Below are 21,282 nucleotides of genomic sequence, written 5' to 3' on the forward strand. Positions count from 1 at the left end.
TTGGGACGTCGGACGAATATTTACTTGAAAATGGAGCCTTCTTAGAATATGGGTTCCAAGCAACTACTTTGCTCGTATTCTGAAAAGTCTAAAGAAAATTCTCTGTGGAAAGTAATATTTTTGACTACTGTCAGCTCCAAACATGGATTAAATACCAGTGAAAACCCATCTAGTTTAGGTTGCCAAACGTGCCGTGAGGTGTCTACACAACTTGTCAATGGCTTCTTTTTCAATTTGCTTGCTGATTATCTCTGCTTTCAGTATGCAGTTCTCCCTGGTGGTTGATGCTGTTAGTGATACTGATAGCCTTTCAGTCGGACAAGTGATCACACGCTCAGAGACTTTGGTATCTTCAGGTAAGTTCTTTGAGTTAGGCTTTTTTCGGCCAGGGCAGTCGAGAAATTATTATGTAGGAATATGGTACAAGAATATTCCAGAAAGGACTGTAGTATGGGTTGCCAATCGAGATCAACCATTAACTAGTTCGTCACCTGTACTTACTATTAGCAGTGAAGGAAATCTTGTGATTGAGGATGGTAGAATTACATATAGGGTCAGTGAAAATGTATCAAGCAGCCAGAACACAACTGCCACTCTCTTAGATTCAGGAAATTTTGTTTTAAGAAATGAGAAGCTTGGCTTATTGTGGCAGAGCTTTGATTACCCTTCACATACGTTTCTGCCTGGAATGAAGCTCGGTTATAGCAGAAAGACTGGGAAAGTTTGGTCATTGACATCATGGAAAAGTAGAGACGATCCTAGCGTTGGGGATGCTGAGCTGAAAATGGAGCCAGGGAAATCAAATGCATTTTCCCTTATGAAAAGATCTCAAATTGTTTGGACAAGCGGGGTTTGGGATGGTTATATATTCAGTTTGGTGCCTGAAATGACATTAAACTATATCTTCAATTATAGTCTTTACACTGATGAAAATGAGACATACTTCATCTACTCTATAAAAGATTCAATTATCAGCAGATGTATTTTAGATGTTTCTGGACAAGTAGAACAGATGTCATGGTTAGGAGCTAGACAAGCTTGGTTTATTTTCTGGTCTCAACCAAGAACAAGCTGTGTCGCTTGCGGTCCATTCAGCATCTGCAACACTGCTACTGGATCCTGTCAGTGTCTGCAGGGATTTTTTATAGGCTCAGATAAAAATCTGTCTGAGTGTGTGAGAAGAACAGCCTTGCAGTGTGGGGATAACTCTGCTGATCGTGAAGACAGGTTCTTAAGGATGCATAATGTGAAGCTTCCTTCGCCAGATAAAGTATTGAAACTTCCAGGTATAGAGGAATGCAAATCGGCTTGCTTGAATAATTGTGCTTGCACTGCGTATGCTTATAATAGCAGCGGTGTGTGTTCCTCGTGGGATGGAAAGCTATACGATCTTGAGCAACTTTCAAAAAATGAGGGAGAAAATATATTTATCAAACTTGCTGCATCAGAGCTTCCAAAACCAGGAGGTAACGTTATAATCTCTCTCTCTCTCTCTCTCTCTATATATATATATATATATCAAGCACTTAGATTTTTCAGTGACTTGATCTTTTGATGACTTGTATATTTCTGATCTAGGAAATAAAGAACTGCTGTGGATAACTGTAATTGTTGTTCCTCTGCTTCTTACTGCATCTTACATCTTTCTTCGATGGAGGAGAAAACTCAAATATAGAGGTATGCCTTTGTTTCCCATCACTCTCTCATGCATTACAGTGTGAATTTAGTATATGAAAATGTACATTTTCATTTTAAGTCATATCCTATAAAAGCAGAGGAGAGGGAACCAAGCCAGGATATGTTGCTATTTGACATAAATAGTAGCACTGAGACAAGTAAGAATGAGTTGTCTGATGGGAGAGCTGGAAAAAGTAAGAGTACGGATGCTTGGTTGCCATTGTTCAGCTTTGCCAGTGTATCTGCATCTACAAATAACTTTTCTGCCGAGAATAAGCTTGGAGAAGGTGGCTTTGGACCTGTCTATAAGGTAACAATCTTATATTTCTCATCCAATTTGAAGAGTTTATTTAAATTCAAAAGATAAGATTTGTGCATTTCATCGGTTACGTGCAACGTAAAACATTCATGAAATCATTAAAAAGTTCAACTGCAGGGGGAACTACTAAATGGACAAGAAGTTGCAGTGAAAAGGCTTTCAAAGAAGTCGGGGCAGGGATTAGAAGAGTTGAAAAATGAGACAATGCTCATAGCTAAGCTGCAACACAGGAACCTTGTTAGACTCTTGGGTTGCTGTTTAGATCAAGATGAAAAGATTTTGATCTATGAGTACCTGCCTAATAAAAGCTTGGACTCATTCCTTTTCGGTATGTGATTTAGCAGTCAGTAAGATTAAATATGTCCACTATCCTTCTCACCACATCAAATACTATCACTGGAACTTGCTCTAATTTGTATAATTTTTGTGGTCTTCCTCTATTCATTCTTACAGATCGAGCTAAAAAACGTTTATTGTATTGGGAAACACGTGTTAAAATCATTGAAGGGATTGCTCAAGGGCTTCTTTATCTTCATCAGTATTCTAGACTACGAATTATTCATAGAGATTTGAAGGCTAGTAATATTCTCTTAGATACCGACATGAAACCCAAAATATCTGATTTTGGAATGGCAAGAATGTTTGGTGGGGATGAGTTACAAGCAAATACTAACCGAATTGTGGGAACTTAGTAAGTACACATATTATTGAAAACTATTTTAAATTTGTTCACAAACATCTTTTGCTTGTTGTTCCTGCAACTTTCAACTGAAGAATGGATTTTTTTTTTTTTATGAAATGATGAATTCCAGTGGTTATATGTCACCTGAGTATGCCCTGGAAGGCCTATTCTCAATCAAATCAGATGTGTTTAGCTTTGGGGTATTGCTGCTGGAGATCTTGAGTGGCAAAAAGAACACTGGCTTCTACCATACTGGCTCCCTTAACCTTCTTGGACACGTATGTCACAAAATTTTTCATTTTTATTTTTGTTTCTTTGAACAGTATGATGCAATGAGAACCATTCATTTATTTCATTTGCATAAATATTTTGATAAATGGATCGGGAAAGTTAACATTTCATATATCACGAGGTCGAGAAGTCATATGCATCTATGGACCTTCGTTTTAACATTCACATGTACTGTACTTTCAGGCATGGGACCTGTGGAAAGACAACAGAGCTCTAGACCTGATGGATCCAATATTGGAAAATGAAGCTTCATATCCCATGTTGGCAAGATACGTTAATGTGGCACTTCTCTGCGTTCACGAGAACGCAACTGATAGGCCAACCATGTCAGAGGTAGTCTCAATGCTTACCAATGAGCATCTTGTTTTACCTTCGCCGAAACAACCAGCTTTCTCGTATGTGAGAAATTTGAAAAATTCAAATGAGCCTACAAGCAAGCCAGAAGCTTGTTCAGTGAATGTTGTCACAGTTTCATTGATTGAAGCTCGATAACAATCTGCTTGGCCTCTGTTCATTTACTTCACAAATACATCGGTGACCATGAGATGAATTCACGCATGCTCACAGTTTCATTGATTGGAACTGACCGGCTTAAATTTTTATTTTTTTCAAAATTCAATGATTGTGACAGGTATCATTTAAACTTTCAAATACTTCAAAAATTCAAACTAATAAAATTCCACACCACGCGGTCAAAAAATAGAAATTATGCTACACGTTGCAAGTCTTTTTTTTTTTTTTCCTTTTCATAAAATCCATGAATCCAATCTCATAAAATTCATGAATCCAATATGCAACCACAGGACATCTTTTTGAATGGAGAACCTTCATTTGTTGTACAATTTTATTTCTTGTGTCTTTATCTTAAGCATTAAGTTGTCAATAGCAGCTGATAACATAACCCCCTCAAGATTCATTCGTGATGGAGAAAAGTTAGTTTCATCATCCCAGAGGTTTGAGCTAGGATTTTTCTCTCCTGGAAAATCGAAGTACAGGTATCTGGGAATATGGTACAAGCAGATCCCTGATACAATTGTGTGGGTTGCAAACAGAAACAGTCCTATCTTCGACTCAAACGCTGTACTGACCATCAGCAACGGTGGAAAACTTGTTCTTCTCAACCAAACAAATGGCACTATCTGGTCTTCAAACTTGTCTAGAGAAGTGAAAAATCCAGTGGCACAGCTGTTAGATACTGGAAACCTTGTTGTTAGGGATAATTTTAGCAGTAATAGTTCTGAAGACTATCTGTGGCAGAGCTTTGACCACCCATCAGATACATTGTTAGCGGGAATGAAGTTGGGCTGGGACTTAAAGACTGGTTTGGAACGTTATCAAACTTCGTGGAAAAGTGATGATGATCCATCCCCCGGAAATTATACTCACAGACTTGACATTCATGTGTTACCTAAATTATGTACATACAATGGATCTGTAAAATTACTCTGTTCTGGACCATGGAATGGAGCTATCTTTGCAGCTATTCCTTCTTATAGCTATCTTTATAAACCAACCGTGGTGGATAATGAAGATGAGATTTATTACAGGTATGATTCCTACAACAGTCCCGTCATAATGACGTTAAAACTCAACCCATCAGGTAAGATCCAGCATCTCATATGGAATGAGAGAAATAGGACGTGGGAAGCGTTTTTCTCACTCCCAGATCGTTTTTGCCAATTTTATGGGCATTGCGGAGCTAATAGTATTTGCAGCTTCGACAAGAAACCTCATTGTGAGTGTTTGAAGGGATTCGAGCTCAAATCACATCATAACAAAACAAGGCCTGGAACATGTGTTAGAAGTCAATCATCAGATTGCAAAAGTGGAGACAGGTTTATAATGCTTGATGATGTTAAACTACCCGACTTTGTAGAGGCTTCACTAAATGAGAGTATGAATGTTAAGGAATGCGAGGCGGAGTGCTTGAAGAACTGTACTTGTAGAGCTTATGCTAATTCTAAAGTAACAGGGGAAGGCAGTGGCTGTTTGATGTGGTTTGGGGACCTGATTGATATCAGAAAGGCAGATGACCGCAACAACGGACAGTCTATCTACATAAGAGTACCGGCTTCTGAACTAGGTACAATTATTTCATCATTAGAATTGATAGTGCAAGATTTTTCCCTTCTTTTTTAAAGTACTTCATTTTAAAAGCCGAGCCTTGTTGAATCAAAATGCGTTTAAGCTTCCTCGTTTCATGAAATAAATGTATCCAAACTAATGTACATGCCTCTCTCTCCCTTTTTTTTTTTGGTTTGGTGTGGTGGGGGTGGGGGGTTGGTTTGTTGTCGCGCGGCGCGGGGGGGTGGGTGGGGTGGTGTGGGACGGGACGTCGGTTTGGACTTTGCTTTCTTTCCAGTGACTTTTGTGATGACGTGTTTTTTTGGATGTAGGGGGAAAAAAACTTCTATGGATATTAGTAATTCTTGTTCTTCCGGCAATACTTTTACCTGCTTCCTACATAATTTGTCAGAGGAGAAAACTCAAAGAAATTGGTGACTCTTCTTGAAACCGTTTTCTTATGTTTATGAACCTATATGTAAATAACTTAATATGATAGATCATATATACTAATATTTTTGTAAGTTGTTTTACAGAAACAAAGAAAAGCCAAGATATGTTACAATTTGACATAAATATGAGCATTGCGACAAGAGCAAATGAATTGTGCAAGGGAAATAAAGCTGCAAATAGTAGGACTAGGGATTCTTGGTTTCCGATGTTTAGCTTGGCAAGCGTATCTGCAGCTACGGCTAACTTCTCTACAGAGAATAAGCTAGGAGAAGGTGGCTTTGGTCCTGTTTACAAGGTAGATTTCTTTTCATCTCAGCTGTATTAATTGAACTTAAACTTTTGTATGAATCAGTGATGAAATTACAAATGCAGGGGCGACTACTCAATGGACAAGAAGTAGCAGTTAAGAGGCTCTCTAGTCAATCAGGGCAAGGACAGGAAGAGTTTAAAAATGAGATAAAACTTATAGCAAAGCTCCAACACAGGAACCTTGTTAGACTCTTGGGTTGCTGTATAGAACTAGAAGAAAAGATTTTGATCTATGAGTACATGCCTAACAAAAGCTTGGATTTTTTCCTTTTTGGTATGTGATTTGTATAATTCATAAAATGAATATTTTCACCATCTTTCAACCTGTATCATTTAAGATGGACAAGATTTTTTATACCATAATGGTTTGATGTTGTTACAGATTCCACCAAAGAGAATCTATTAGGATGGGGAACACGTGTTAGAATCATTGAAGGAATTGCCCAAGGGCTTTTATATCTTCATCAGTATTCCAGACTGAGAGTTATTCACAGAGATCTCAAGGCAAGTAATATTCTTTTAGATAAGGACATGAACCCTAAAATATCAGATTTTGGTATGGCCAGAATTTTTGGTGGTGATGAGTTGCAATCAAAGACAAAAAGGATTGTTGGAACTTAGTAAGTAAATTTCAACTATTGAGACTATTAATGTCATTTGCTTTTCTGCATTCGTAAATCCTTTTAAGATAGTTAAAGTTTTTATGAAACAACGAATTTCAGTGGTTATATGTCGCCTGAATATGCTCAACAAGGCCTCTTCTCTATCAAATCTGATGTGTTTAGCTTTGGAGTATTGCTTTTGGAAACACTAAGTAGTAAGAGGAATACAGACTTCTCCAATACTAATTCCCTTACGCTTCTTGGCCATGTAAGTGACAAGATTTCACAATTTTGTTTTTTTTTTGAAATCTTTGAATGTATTAAGATGAATCTAGTATTAATCCTAAATGAATGGCATTATATTATACATTATATTCCTTGAAATGGAAAATTTAAGAATTCCCTACATCTCAATCGAACCATTATGACTCAAACACTCATTCAGTAATGGCATGTTTGATTTTAAGAAACATGAAGAAAGGAGAAGATAGGAAAAGAGGAAAGGGAAAAGGAGATGATTTCCTTGTCAAACCAAAAAATTGAGATTGGCTCTCTTTTTCCCTTATTTTCTCTCTTTCTTTCTCCTTTCTGTTCCTCTCATCTCCTCTAATTTCTTCTAACAAAAAACGGACTTAAATGTTCTGTTTTTCTTCAGGCTTGGGATTTGTGGAAAGATGATAGAGCTTGGGAGCTGATAGATCCGACATTGCAAAATGAAGCATCATATCTAATACTAAACAGATACATCAATGTGGGCCTTCTATGTGTTCAAGAGGATGCAGCAGATAGACCAACCATGTTTGAAGTTGTCTCAATGCTTACCAATAAGACAATTAATTTACCTCATCCCCGACAGCCTGCTTTTTCAAGTATAAGAGGTCTCAAAAATACAATTTTGCCGGCAAATGGGAAGGCTAGAGTTTGTTCAGGAAATTGCTTAACACTTTCAGAAATGGATGCTCGATAGCTATCTGTGCCTCAGTTTATGTGCTTTAATTTAAACTCTGTCTGTCTCTAGTTGTGAACCTCCAGTGAGAATATGTTAGTCAATTACATCCAACCAATTCTTAACAAAATTTAACCTATTCATCTCATCTTCATCCAAATCAAGCCAACTTTGTCACAATTTCATGGAAATCACTCAAGATTAACAACTATTTTACAACATGATCAAGTTATTATAAGCTAGAGTCCAATTATTATATTTTTGTACTTTTCATCCTCCATCCTCAATAAATAGAGGTGTCTTGTTCATTTAAGAGGTACAGAATTAAGAGTGAGAAATTAAAGAGAAGTAGTTAACAATGGGTAATTATGTAAGTTCTCTAATTGTTTTTATTCATTTAATTATGAACTAACTTTCTTTTACAAAGGTTAGGATAAAGTCCTTTTAATATAACAAATTCCAATTTTTCTTTATTAATAAATGATTTATGCTTTTAATGTTTTTAATTCTGGTTTCACATGATTTATAGCAAATGAAACTCTTTTCACCGTCAGTATCATATATTCTTGCAGCTAGGAATAGTTTTAATAAATCTATGCTTATTTCAGTAGTTTTAAAATCATCAGCTCATTTTATATTTTTCAAAATTGGATACATAAAATGCTTAATGTTAATACTTAATACCCTTGAAGCGAAGACGAATTTGTTTAGAAATTTCACATAAAATCTTTAAGTAAACAATGGAATAATGGATTGATTACAAGATTGTTACTCTTAAGGGGTGGACCAGAACTGAACTGAACTGAAACATTTTGGTTCAGTTCAGTTCAGGTCGGGTCATTTAATCATTTGCTGTTCAAACAATAGCTATTTCCAAAGCCTGCTTTGTTTCAGCTTTTTATATGGGATTAAAAAATATAAAAGAAACAGCAATTAAACTCAACTATTCTTCACTAACATCAAATCAAAATATGCCAAAACTCAAAATGATTGATTACAGTACATCCAGCAGTTATGCTACTGCCTAAGAAAACAAACACCAGAGAGAAGAAAATGGGACATCAGGCTAACAATTGTCAAGTGTCAAAAGCTCTGCATGAAGTTTCAAAACAATATATACACAATCCAACACAAGCTTTTAACATTCACTAACAAGAAACAACATCCTCCAGTTGAGTTAAGGATTCAAAGAAAATAGTCAAATCAATTGCTTGAAGTCTTTATTTTCAGTTCTATTAATAACTCTTTCTTTTTTAATCCAATTATACACTAAAACCTAAAAGCTTAACACTATGAAGCTGCACTAATTCATCAATTTTACTAACAATAACCAACTCTTTTGCAAAACATCCAGAGCTTAGCTATTTAAAGACATCACTTTAAGATAATTCAACAAATTACAGCAAAATCTCAAATCTATAATATGAAATAGTATGAATACCGAATGGAAGAAAAAAGAAAAGAAAATTTTATTAAATTAAATTATTGCAGTATTAATCACAACTCAATTAATTTGACTAATTTAATTCAGGCCCAAAATTAATGGGAAAATAAAAAACGAAGTCTCAACTCACTGTCTCTGGTGGCCGGCGCGATCGTAACGACTGAACGAGGCTGCGACGGCAACAGCTGAGACCGGAGGGTGAGATGGTGACAGAAGACGAAGAGAGTGAGAGAGGAAGGAGCTGCTGGTGGCCTGCGGCTGCCGTGCTGGGCTGCCGTTTTAGGGAATTACGGTTTTAGCTTAGGGCCGGTTTTCCCTTCTTTTGTTTAATTGCATGAACCGATCGGCTGTGCATTCCATTCGGTTTTGGAGCCGAACTAAGTACAAAGTACAAACTGATCGATTTATACAAAGGGTAATTTTTGGATACCTCCCCTGAGGTTTGTCCTTATTATATTTAAAAAGAATGTATGCATATATTGATATATAGTATCCCTAAACGTGTATAAGCGTTAGAGTGCCGTTTGTTTTATTGATGAAAGTACATTAATGCCCTTCACTCCTTAGTATAATAACTGACAACTGCATGCAGCAGTCTTTTGTCCCTCTAACCTCAAACAATTCAAAGAATTAGCTAAATAAATAGACAACTCACAAGTAACTTCCCTTATCAACAGCATGCAGCCATCAAAATCAGTATCAAGACTCAAAACGAAAGCACCCACTACAAGAAAATAGGGATAAGGCAACATCATTTTAACAACGTGCACGTATGAAATGTTGTCAAATTTATAATTTAACAACAATGGCAAATTGCATGTTGGCAAATATAAAATTTTAGCAACACACAATGAGTGACTGTTGAGTTAAACTTTATTACAACAAGCAATCATTTGTTGCGATATAGGAATATGTAATGACAACATTCAAACTTTGCATGTTGTAATTAGTTATTTAAGACAACATTGAATTGTCTGTTGCATAAATTATTATTTAAATAACAACATTTAATTGTCTGTTGTTAAATTTTTTTTAACTCAATTTAATATGAAGTTGGTATAAATTAGACATAAATAGATGCTTATGAAATTTATTCATAAAAATATTATAACAATTTTTTTTGAGTATATCATTAACTATATTTCTTAGAACTAAAATAGTAGAAAATAATGTGCAATAAATAAAAATTCCATTGTGCGCGCATAAGTTATACAGCGCGGCAAAAGGAAGATAAAAAAAAAAAAGACAAATTGACTAAACCAAAAAAAAAGAAAAGAAAAGTAATTGACTTAATGAAACCTGGGTTCACTTTACAATGCCACTTTACTCTTTCTCTGCCACTCAAGCAAATCAAGCCCCTTCATCGTCATTGTAATAACAAGTGCCCAAGGAATCTGGTTTATCAGGTACTTTTCTTTTCAATTTCATTAATAAAGTCCAGTTTCACTTTCCGAATTCCATTTAATTAATAGTTTGCTCTTTCCACTAATTCTTTTCAGTAGATTTCGGGCTTTGTACTAATGTTCCCACTCAAAATCGTTCCAGATGGTCCCATTGCAAATTCATTGCTTGGTAAGTGGGACAATTCTTTATTGTTTGTGGGTTCATATGTTATGACATAAACCAAACTAATATTAATTTTTTTGTGGTGGGTCATTGAAACCAAAAGATGATTTTCTTCTTTGAAAATATTTACACGGAAAAGCTGATTTTGGAGATTATATTTTATTTTTAATTTAAATTAGTAAATATTACTGGTGAGATGGATAATGATTTCTTTTAATTGAGTGGCACAATTTTAATCTATTATTGGTGTTGTTGACATGATGAAACAGGTAACTCCTATTAACGCCATTGAACATAGTCTCCTATATCAACAGTGACTTTTTACAATTTGACTGCGAAGCAAAACTTGAGGTATTGCTTTCTGCTGTATAATTAAAATTCTAAATGAAATTTCTCTATTTTGATGTTTGCTTTAAAAAATTTATTGCAGTTATATTATTTTGTCTATTTTATGTTTGTTCATAGTCTTATTCTGTTAACTTTTACTAACCTATTGGATACTCTAAATGGATCCTATTTCTTTATATTTATCTTTATATGGTCCAAACTAATCACCTTTGCACAACCAGGTCTTGCCAACATTAGTAATTCAAAATGGATAAAAGATGGGTCTACTTCTCAAGGTTTCATGTTTATTTAATAAAATAATGAATAGTTTTAGGAACAATTATAGCTTTAGATTAACCAATAAGTTATTACTCTCATTATTATTTTTTTGTAGACATTCAGATGAATATAGAAAGGGAGCACGTGATTTTGTTAATAGTGCTCGTGCAAATTCAGGTAATCTAGATATAATAGTATGTCCCTGCATTCGTTGTAAGAATGTACAACGCCACCATTTTGATTTAGTGTATGAACACTTGGTTATGAAAGGCATGGATCCTACTTATAATACTTGGGTTCTTCATGGAGAAAATTCTACTTATTCTGGAATGTCAATGCAATATGGTGATATTGAAATGACAGAAACATATCAGATGTATAGAGATCAAGTTTATTTTCAAGAGCCAAATGTATCAGAGCACACACATGAAAGTAGAAAAGTAGAGTTCACAAATCTTATCAAAGATGCTGAAACTCCATTGTATCATGGATGTACAAAGCACACAAAAATATCAGCAACTGTTTCCTTATTCAAGCATAAAGTTACCCATGGTATATCTGATAAAGGTTTTGATGAACTTCTTCAAATTGTTCGTGATATTCTTCCATCAGAAAACACACTTCCTGAGTCATTGTATTCAACAAAAAAGCTACTTAAGACCTTTGACCTTGGGTATGAAAAAATACATTCTTGCATAAATGATTGTTGCCTTTTTAGAAAGGAGTTAGGGAATGCACATATGTGCCCTAAATGTGGTGCTTCCCGTTGGAAAGTTAATGAGCGCACTGAAAAGATTCAACAAGGAGTTCCTGCCAAAGTTTTGCGTTATTTCCCAATAATACCAAGACTTAAAAGGATGTTTAGTGTAACTGATATGGCAGAACAACTTAGGTGGCATCAAACTCATAAAAGTCAAGATGGCAAAATGAGGCATCCAGTGGATTCGCTTGCATGGGATATTATAAACAAGAAGTGGCCATCTTTTGCATCTGATTCCCAAAACATTAGATTTGGCCTTGCTACTGATGGTTTTAATCCCTTCCAAGATCTTAGCACAAGATACAGTTGTTGGCCTGTAATTTTAGTCATCTACAATTTGCCTCCATGGTTATGCATGTCCAAGGATAGTTTAATGTTAAGTTTATTAATTCCAGGGCCAAAGCAACCAGGTAATGACATAGATGTTTATTTGGCACCGCTTGTAGAAGATTTGAAAGAGCTATGGATAAATGGAGTTGAAGTGTATGATGCATTGAGTGAATCCACATTTAATTTAAGGACAATTTTAATGTGGACCATTAATGATTTCCCAGCTTATGCAAATCTGTCAGGTTGGTCTACAAAGGGAAAATTGGCATGTCCCGTATGTCGTCAAAATACTTGTTCGAAATGGCTGTCACATAGCAAAAAGTTTGCATACATGGGTCATAGGCGATTTCTTCATTCTACCCATTCATTTAGGAGGAAACAAGCATGGTTTGATGGTGTCATTGAAGAAGGCACTAGACCTAAGATATTCATTGGTGAAGACATTTATTCTGAAGTTAAAAACTTAGCGAATGATTGGGGTAAATTAAGAAAAAAGAGGAAGAGGGATTCTTCATCATTATGGAAAAAGAAATCAATATTTTTTGACTTGCCATATTGGAAGGTATGTTATACTAATCATATTATTTTTATCTTCTTTCTATTATTCTATATTTGCATAATGGGTTTTAAAATGTAATATCATAGCTAACTTTTTTTTTAAATTTTTATAGAATTTGCTGGTGCGCCATAACTTGGATGTGATGCATATTGAGAAGAACATATGTGATAGCATAGTGAGTACATTGTTGAATATAAAAGGGAAAACAAAAGATGGTCTTAATTCAAGATTAGATCTGAAACGTTTGGATATTAGAAAGGATTTGCATCCTAAGAAGGAGAATAATGTACTGAAGTTACCTGCTGCATCACACACGCTCTCTAAAAAAGAGAAACTGATATTTTGTAAACGGCTTGCTAGTTTAAAGCTACCTGATGGCTATGGCTCAAATATAGCAAAATGTATTTCAGTAGATGAATGCAAGGTGGTTGGACTCAAGTCCCATGATTGCCACGTTCTAATGCAGCAACTCATACCTGTAGCTTTAAGAGGAATTTTACCGAAGGGTCCACGAAAAGCAATTTTTCGATTATGTGCATTTTTTAACGAATTGTGTAACACGGTCTTAGATAGAAGTAGATTACAACAATTGGAGGAAGAAGTGACTGAGACATTGTGCATGTTAGAGAGATTCTTCCCACCTTCGTTCTTTGATATCATGATCCATTTAACTATTCACCTAGGAAGAGAAGCTCGTCTATGTGGACCAGTACAATATCGCTGGATGTACCCAATTGAGAGGTTTTTACTTGCCACCAGCTTTTTTAAAATAAAACAATAAGTAATGAAAAAATAATTAATTTATTTTACATGTGTTATGTCTCAGGTTTATGAAAATTTTAAAAGGATATGTAAAAAATCGTGCACGACCCGAAGGATGTATAGCTGAACGGTACATTGCTGAAGAGTATGCATCAGTTTGTAGCAAATATATAAAGCAGGCAGCCGAAATAGGTACTCAACATGGGAGAAATGAAGAATCTGAGAATGACTTATTATTAGGAGGGCGTCCAATATCTAGAGGCAAGTCTGTTAGCCTTTCGGATGAGATGTTACATATTGCTCATCGATATATTTTATTTAACAGCTCAGAGGTCCAACCTTATATAGAGTAAGACTTCAGGACAATATGTAATTGTTGTTTTTCAAGTTTAAAAGGTGTGAAAATTAACTTACAGTTCATTTTTTTACTAGAGAACACTTGGAAGAATTGAAGTGTATGGATAAACGACTTTTGAGAAATGAAACCATGTTACAGAAAAAGCATATGGATAGTTTTAGCTCGTGGTTAAATAATAAGGTTTGTAAGTAAGTTAGTTTTACTTTTACAAATATGCAATACTTATGTTTTTGAATTTTTAACCTTTTTTTTTTTCAATAGATAACAATGCAGCAGAGACAAACCAATTTGCCAAAAACTTTAACATGGCTTGCAAGAGGACCAAGGAATCAAGCAATGTCATTTTCTGGATATGTTATTAACGGCTTCCGATTTCATACAAAGGAAGCTGAAAAGTCTCGACAAGATAGTGGTGTTTCACTTGAAGCAAATACAATTTGTAGAGCTAGTGCAAGGGACCCTACACAAGTTGTTGGGAAAGTCACTTATTATGGAGTGTTGAGGGATATATTAGTGCTTGACTACAATACTTTTCAGGTCCCCATTTTCAAATGTGATTGGGCTAATATAGTTAATGGTGTTAAAGTCGATGAAGGATTCACTTTAGTTAACCTTCACGAAGGACAAAGCCAATTTGGAAATGATCCATTCATTTTAGCTTCACAAGCTAAACAAGTATTTTATTCTGAGGATATTGAAAAATCAAATTGGTATGTAGTATTGAAAGCACCACAAAGAGGGTTCCAAGATTTATTATTGGCTAGTGAGAGTAATTACAATATATGCCTACCAATTGACATAAGTGGCCATGAAACTGAAAATGATAATGAGGACGAACCTCTGAGAAGGGAAGGAGTTGAGGATATAGTGTGTGATGACTAGTTTAGTATATTAATTATTTATGTATTCTTGAATTATAGTTTATTGTTATAATTATTTGTTTTCATGAATCTATTAATTGGTTCCTTAAATTAAACGATTATGTTAATGTGCTTATTTCTCCGTGATTATTTTTATATGTTTATTTCTAAACAAAGCTCTAGCTTTGTCATTGGCATTAATCTCTTGTCATAATAATATAAACATTTTGTTCAGCATTTAACAATTGTGCAGGGGGGTAAAAGAGATGGACAATGCTGAAGTAAGTAAATTTTTTTTTTTTGTTCAACTTTGAATTATAATTTTTTATCTTCATATACTTATTTTATTTTTGTCTATTCCTACATTAATTATGCTATATATAAAGTCTTCTAGGCAAGGTGAGAAAAGAAGTCGAGATAAATTTGGAGAAAATGCAACTATTCAAGAGGAGAATGGACCATTAGCAACTAGCAATAGAGAAAATGCGCACATATCTCAATCTGATGACAAAGGCGCAAAAAAGAAAAGAGGTCCAACCAAACTTGGAATGATTCAAGATCGTTCTCCACCATTGAGCATTGAGTTTAACGAATGTGGCCAGGCAGTAGGTGTAAATTCTGATAAATATGCATCTTTTATTGGAGTTATAACACGAGAACATGTGCCTGTTTGTATGAAAAATTGGCTTTCAGTTGACCACAAGCTAAAAGAAGATCTTTGGTCATTAGTGCAGGTATATGATATTATGCAATAATTATCTTTATTAACAAATATAGCATTTATCTTGAGATTTATTATATCAGCTATTGTTTGCATTTTTCTTATAATTTATACAGGAAAAATTCGTTGTGGATGAGTCTCGTAAACGCTTGGCTTTAAGAATGATGGGTGATTGCTGGAGACGATACAAATCAGAGCTAACAACTAAGATCAAACAAGCCAACAAAGAGCATAATAAAGCACGTGTACTTGCTCTTATCAAGCCAAAAAATATAACTTCCAAAGAAGATTGGGCTAAATTTGTCAAAGAAAGGTTGTCTCCAGAATTTAAAGTAAGTTAGTCCATTGCATTGCAATAATGGTATTCAAATTAAGTTCATATCTATTAAAACTATACATTTCAATGTTTGATTGATAGGCAATAATTAAGAAGTTTAAAGAAATGAGAAATAATCAGGAAGTGGTTCATTCAATGGGCCGACTAGGTTATGCTAGGAAGGAGCATACCATGGTATGAATTTATTTAATTCGAATATTTTTTTAGACTTATTTGATTTACTTTAAATTACATATTTTTCTTAATTGTAGAAAAAAAAGAGTTCAAATCCATCTGAAATCACTAGAGTTGATGTTTGGATTGAAGGCCATCTTAAAAAGAATGGTCAACCTGTTAATGAAGCAGCTTCTAAAGCATTGGTAGGAGATATCTATACAAAGTATTCTTGTTATAACTATTCATATGTATGTTTTTAATAATGTTATTTTGCCTTCTCATAGGAAAAAGTTAGAGAGTGCCATCATTCAAAAGATAATGCAAGGTCTAACAACATACGTAATGATGCTATTGCAAAAGTATTTGGACCTGAAAAGCGTGGACAAGTTCGAGGATTGGGGTTCGGAGCCACTCCCACTCAATTAGAAGCACATATTCGATCTACTGGAAAAGTAAAAGAACTTCAAAACCAACTGCAAGCTCAATCTGAAAGAATGTCTGTCCTTGAAAAGAATTATGAGCATTTGACAGCTGCGCTTTTAAAACAATACCAACAGGTAAATGACTATATGATAATGCATATATACATGTAACTAGTTATTTGAAATCCATTCTAAGACTTAAGAGAATTCTAATCATTTACATAATCCAAGCAAAGGTTTTGATGATATTATAACTTCTCAAGCTTGTACTCCTCAGGTAATGCTTTTTTATCTTTTTTTAGACTTATTAAGAATGTTTCATTGAAAAGAAAAAAAAAAGTACTTGCTAAACCAACTTTTATTTCTCACTCCTATAAGTTGTAAATCCATATTCGTCTTGCTTATAGTCACAACAAGGAAGCGGTACAATGCAAGAAAATGGCCACTATGAAAATGCAAGATGTTATTTATTGAATTGGTATTCAGATGATGTTGATGAAATAGTGGCTGAAGGAACGATTGCCTCAACAGACCCTAAGGCAAAAGTTCACCACATGCCTCTTGGAAGAGATTGTTGGAAAGTTTGGGTGGAATCAATATCTGATGGTATGGATGAAGTGACTTTATATAAAGTGACAGATGAAGCTCATATAATAGTTGAGGCTTTGGGAAGCACTGTTGCTTGGCCAAAAAGTTGCATTAAATTGTTTTAAAGAAGGTATGTAGGCATACAAATATTCTCTTTGGTATGTATATATAATTATTTTTCAAATGCAGCAAATAAAAATTGATTTAGTTAACCTTTTTGTAGGAGTTTATGCCTTGAAGAAGATGTTTTTGTTAGCGTGTACATATGCCTTGAAGAAGATGTTTTTGTTGGCGTGTATGTATGCCTTGAAGAAGTTTTTGCTGGAATTGCAAGCTGAAGAAGCTTTTGTTGGAGATGATTTTTTGAATTTGATATTTATGGAATTGCAATTGCCACTGATGTGTTGTAATTATTTTTTTTTTTTTTGGTGTTTTGCTAGATGGAAATTATACTGATGTTGGAAATTTCTATGGATTAATTGTATGAATAATAAAATATTTGTGTGACTTTTAGCGGGGATGTGTGGTCATTACTATGTTTATCAAATCTTATTACAATAAGCCGAATATTTGAATTAGTTCATATACATTTTATATATGGTGGCAGCAGTGTAGTAGTAGTTGTAGTAAGTAAGTAAGTAAGTAAGTAAGTAATAATAATAATAATTATTATTATTATTATCATAATTATTATCATTATCATTATTGTTATTATATATATATATATATATTTATTATTATTATTATTATTATTATTATTATTGGCAACATGCAAGATATGTTGTTTATTGAAAAAAAAAATTGAAATTAATGGCGACAATTAGTTGCTTGTAGCTATATAGTTTATGACAACATTCACAAGTTTGTAGTCAAAAATTTGGATGCACATGACCTTTTTAACCACAATCACTACAAGTTGTCATAAGACATTTGACAACATTCATATATTTTTCAACAACATGAATTGCGCGTAGTTGAAAGTTACCTACTTTTCGCTACAGCAAGAACCGCAACATGCATGTGCTCGTCGTGAAACCCCTTCCACAACAAGCTTTGCCTGTTGTCATATAGTATTTTTCTTGTAGTGACCATTTGCTATAGGTTGCACTAACTAGGCAATTGAAATTTTATTAGCAGGCAAAAACACAATAGAAGGGATGCCAATAGAGGCACAATAAGCTGACAAAGCAGCTGAAGTGTCACCAGTTGAAGCACAACCAACCCCAATAGCCGGCTTGTTCATTTCCTTTAACCTATTCACTTGACTTACCAAAACAATCATGCCCAGATCCTTAAAACTTCCCCTGTGACTAATCCCACAGTGCTTAACCCACAAATCATTCATTTGCAAAAACTCTTTGCCAAATCTTTCAACCCAGAACAGATTCGAGTTCCCTTTGAAAGCGCTCACGATATCATCACTATCAATCTCCGGCGGCACCCACTCTTTCTTTGACCAAACCCCTTATCCGAATGGCCACATCGTTTTCCTGACTCGAGAATCGAATAGCACCCTCCAGTAAGCGCCATCATAGTGCTTTAAAGCGCCCATGTCGTGCTGCATGTCGAGAAGCCCCCCAGATTGTGACCTGCACACAACCTCGTCGAAAGAAAACAACTCGGTACATGACGGCCCTGCATTGAATAGCATGTACTTGTGGGTGTGGATAACATTGCGTCGACGTGCCTCGTCCCTTAGGTTGATGCCACCGCCGCCACCTTTGTTGGTGTCTTTTTGTTGAAATGGCTTGTTGTTAGAAGAAGCTCTTATTATGTGAAAGTTATAGGAATTTGGCTTTTTGAGAAGGCCGGTTTGCGATGTTTTGGGGGTGAAGCAATGGATATGGCAGTGTGGTTGGTGAAAGAGAGAAGTAGAGGCGGCTATTTAATACAACCAGGAACATATAGAAGTAGTTTAGAGGAGAAAGTATTTGCTTGTATAACTTGCTGCCTTTATTAATGAAAACCTTGGCCATTTATAGACCTTGCAGTACAACTGAGTTACACAATTTATGGCTAAGAAATGGGAACTAACAAGCAGAAAATAAGGAAGCATAGCAACTAAATATCAGCTACCAACTTATTCAAAGTTTATCCACTAACAGATACTCTTGACTTGGTCTGCTACGTTCAGCACATATCATTCATCCCCCCTTAGACAATCCTTGTCCGCAAGGATAAACTTCGGATAAGACTTTAAGAAACGTCGTTGGTCTTCCCACGTTGCATTCTCCATGGGGGCTCCAGCCTATTTAACAAGAATCTCAGTTTTGGGTCGATAAGCTCCTTTACGAATGATACGTTTATCAAGGACACACTCAGGCTGAGGTAGTATAGTGGACGTGTCTTCAGATACAGGGGGTAATTCCATAACAGCAGGGGGCACATGCCCTACGAACTTTTTAAGAAGACTGACATGAAACACATTGTGGATTTGGGACCCTGCTGGTAATGCCAATTTATAAGCCACAGGACCGATCCGTTCGAGAATTCTATAAGGGCCAAAGTAACGTGGGGCTAGCTTAAGAGAACTGCGAAAAGCCACAGACTTTTGACGATAAGGTTGCAGCTTGAGATAGACATAATCACCAACAGTAAAAACAACTTCCCTGCGATGATGATCAGCTTGAGTTTTCATCCTATTTTGAGCCACCACAAAATTACGACGGAGATCCTTGAGAATGGAGTCACGATCTCTTAACCTCTCATCCACAGCATGGATGTGAGTAGTACCAGGAACATAGGAGAGTAACGTTGGAGGGGGTATGCCATAGACAGCTTCGAAAGGAGAAATTTTGGTAGAAGTGTGTACTGAGGTATTATAGTTATACTCAGCCCAAGGTAGCCAATCCAACCATTTGTTTGGTTGTTCACTTGTGAAGCAACGGAGGTACTGCTCCAGGGTCCAATTGACGACTTCCGTTTGTCCGTCGGTCTGTGGCTGGTAACTAGAACTCATACAAAGCTTAGTTCTTTGTAACTGAAACAAAGCCTTCCAAAATGAACTGAGAAAACTTTGTCTCTATCACTAATGATGGAACTTGGTATCCTATGAAGTCGTACAATTTGAGCCATAAAAACCTTGGCCACTGTCAGAGCTGTATATGGATGTTTCAAAGCGACGAAGTGTGCATATTTTGATAGACGATCCACGACAAACATGATGACAATGTATCCTTGTGATGTTGGGAGCCCATCTATGAAATCCATAGAAATTGAGGTCCAGATTCTGTCCGGAATCGATAAAGGTTGAAGAAGTCCTGCTGACCGGAGATTGTCTACCTTACATCGCTGACAAACTTCACAATGTCTTATGAATTTCTTGATCTCTGCACGCATTCCAGGCCAATAAAAATTGGATTTAAGTCAGCTAAGAGTTTTTTGATAGCCAAAATGTCCTCCCATTGGTGATGAATGTGCTTCCTTTAAAATAGCTTGTAAAAGTGACGAAGCAAGACTCAAATAAAGCTGTCCATGTTTGTACCAAACTCCATCTCGTTGAATAAGTGGCTGAGTTGAATTAGACAACTGACTATAAAAAGGATCATGTGCTACCTCGTTTTGCAGAGTAGCCCACCAATCGGCTAAAGGAAGAGAGATTGCTAAAAACTCAAGCTCTGCTAATCGTGATAGAGCATCGGCACCTTGATTTTCTGATCCTTTTTTGTATTGAATTGTGTAATCATAGCCAAGAATTTTTGGCAACCATCGTGTCTGAGCCGGGGTTGTAATGCGTTGTTCCATTAAATATTTTAGGCTCTTTTGGTCTGTACGAACAATGAAAGGCTTACCCAACAAATAGGGACGCCATTTGCGAATAGCCTTGACGATTGCAAGCATCTCTTTCTCGTACGTGGACAAGGCCAACATAGAACACTTGAGTGCCTCACTAAAAAATGCTATTGGCTTATCATTTTGTGATAAGATAGCTCCAATACCGACTCCACAAGCATCACACTCGACAACAAATGGCTGTGAAAAGTCCGGCAATCGAAGGACAGAAGGAGATGTTAATGCGTGCTTCAATTGAGTGAAGGCAGATTCTGCTTCGGAGGTCCAATGAAAGCCTTCCTTTGTTAATAGCCTAGTTAAAGGTGCTGCAATTCCCTCAAAGTCTCGAATGAATTTACGGTAATAACCCGCTAATCCAAGAAAGCCCCTTACTGCTTTAGCCGATGATGGAATTGGCCAATCAAGTACGGTTTGAATTTTCTTTGGATCAACAGCGACTCCTGCAAGGGAAATAAGATGGCCCAAATACTCCACCTGCAAAACTCCAAAACAACACTTGGATTTTTTTGCAAACAAAGAGTTATTAGATAAAATCTGCAGAACAGTTTTAAGATGGAAAATATGATCTGCCCAAGTTTTGCTGTACACCAAAATATCATTAAAAAAAACGAGGGCAAACTTTCGCAGACAGGGGCGTAACAGATCATTCATCAGGCTTTGGAATGTTGAAGGTGCATT

General features: G+C 35.7%; 2 pseudogenes; one reads left to right on the top strand and one right to left on the bottom strand.

Moving 5' to 3' along the window:
• Positions 1-217: 217 nt before the first annotated feature.
• On the top strand, positions 218-7,445 carry LOC18054403 (annotated as a pseudogene).
• Positions 7,446-9,350: 1,905 nt separating this feature from the next.
• Positions 9,351-20,151, bottom strand: LOC112095711 (annotated as a pseudogene).
• Positions 20,152-21,282: the final 1,131 nt, after the last annotated feature.

Source organism: Citrus clementina, unplaced genomic scaffold (assembly GCF_000493195.1).
Source record: "Citrus clementina cultivar Clemenules unplaced genomic scaffold, Citrus_clementina_v1.0 scaffold_1, whole genome shotgun sequence".
Classification (NCBI taxonomy): domain Eukaryota; kingdom Viridiplantae; phylum Streptophyta; class Magnoliopsida; order Sapindales; family Rutaceae; genus Citrus; species Citrus x clementina.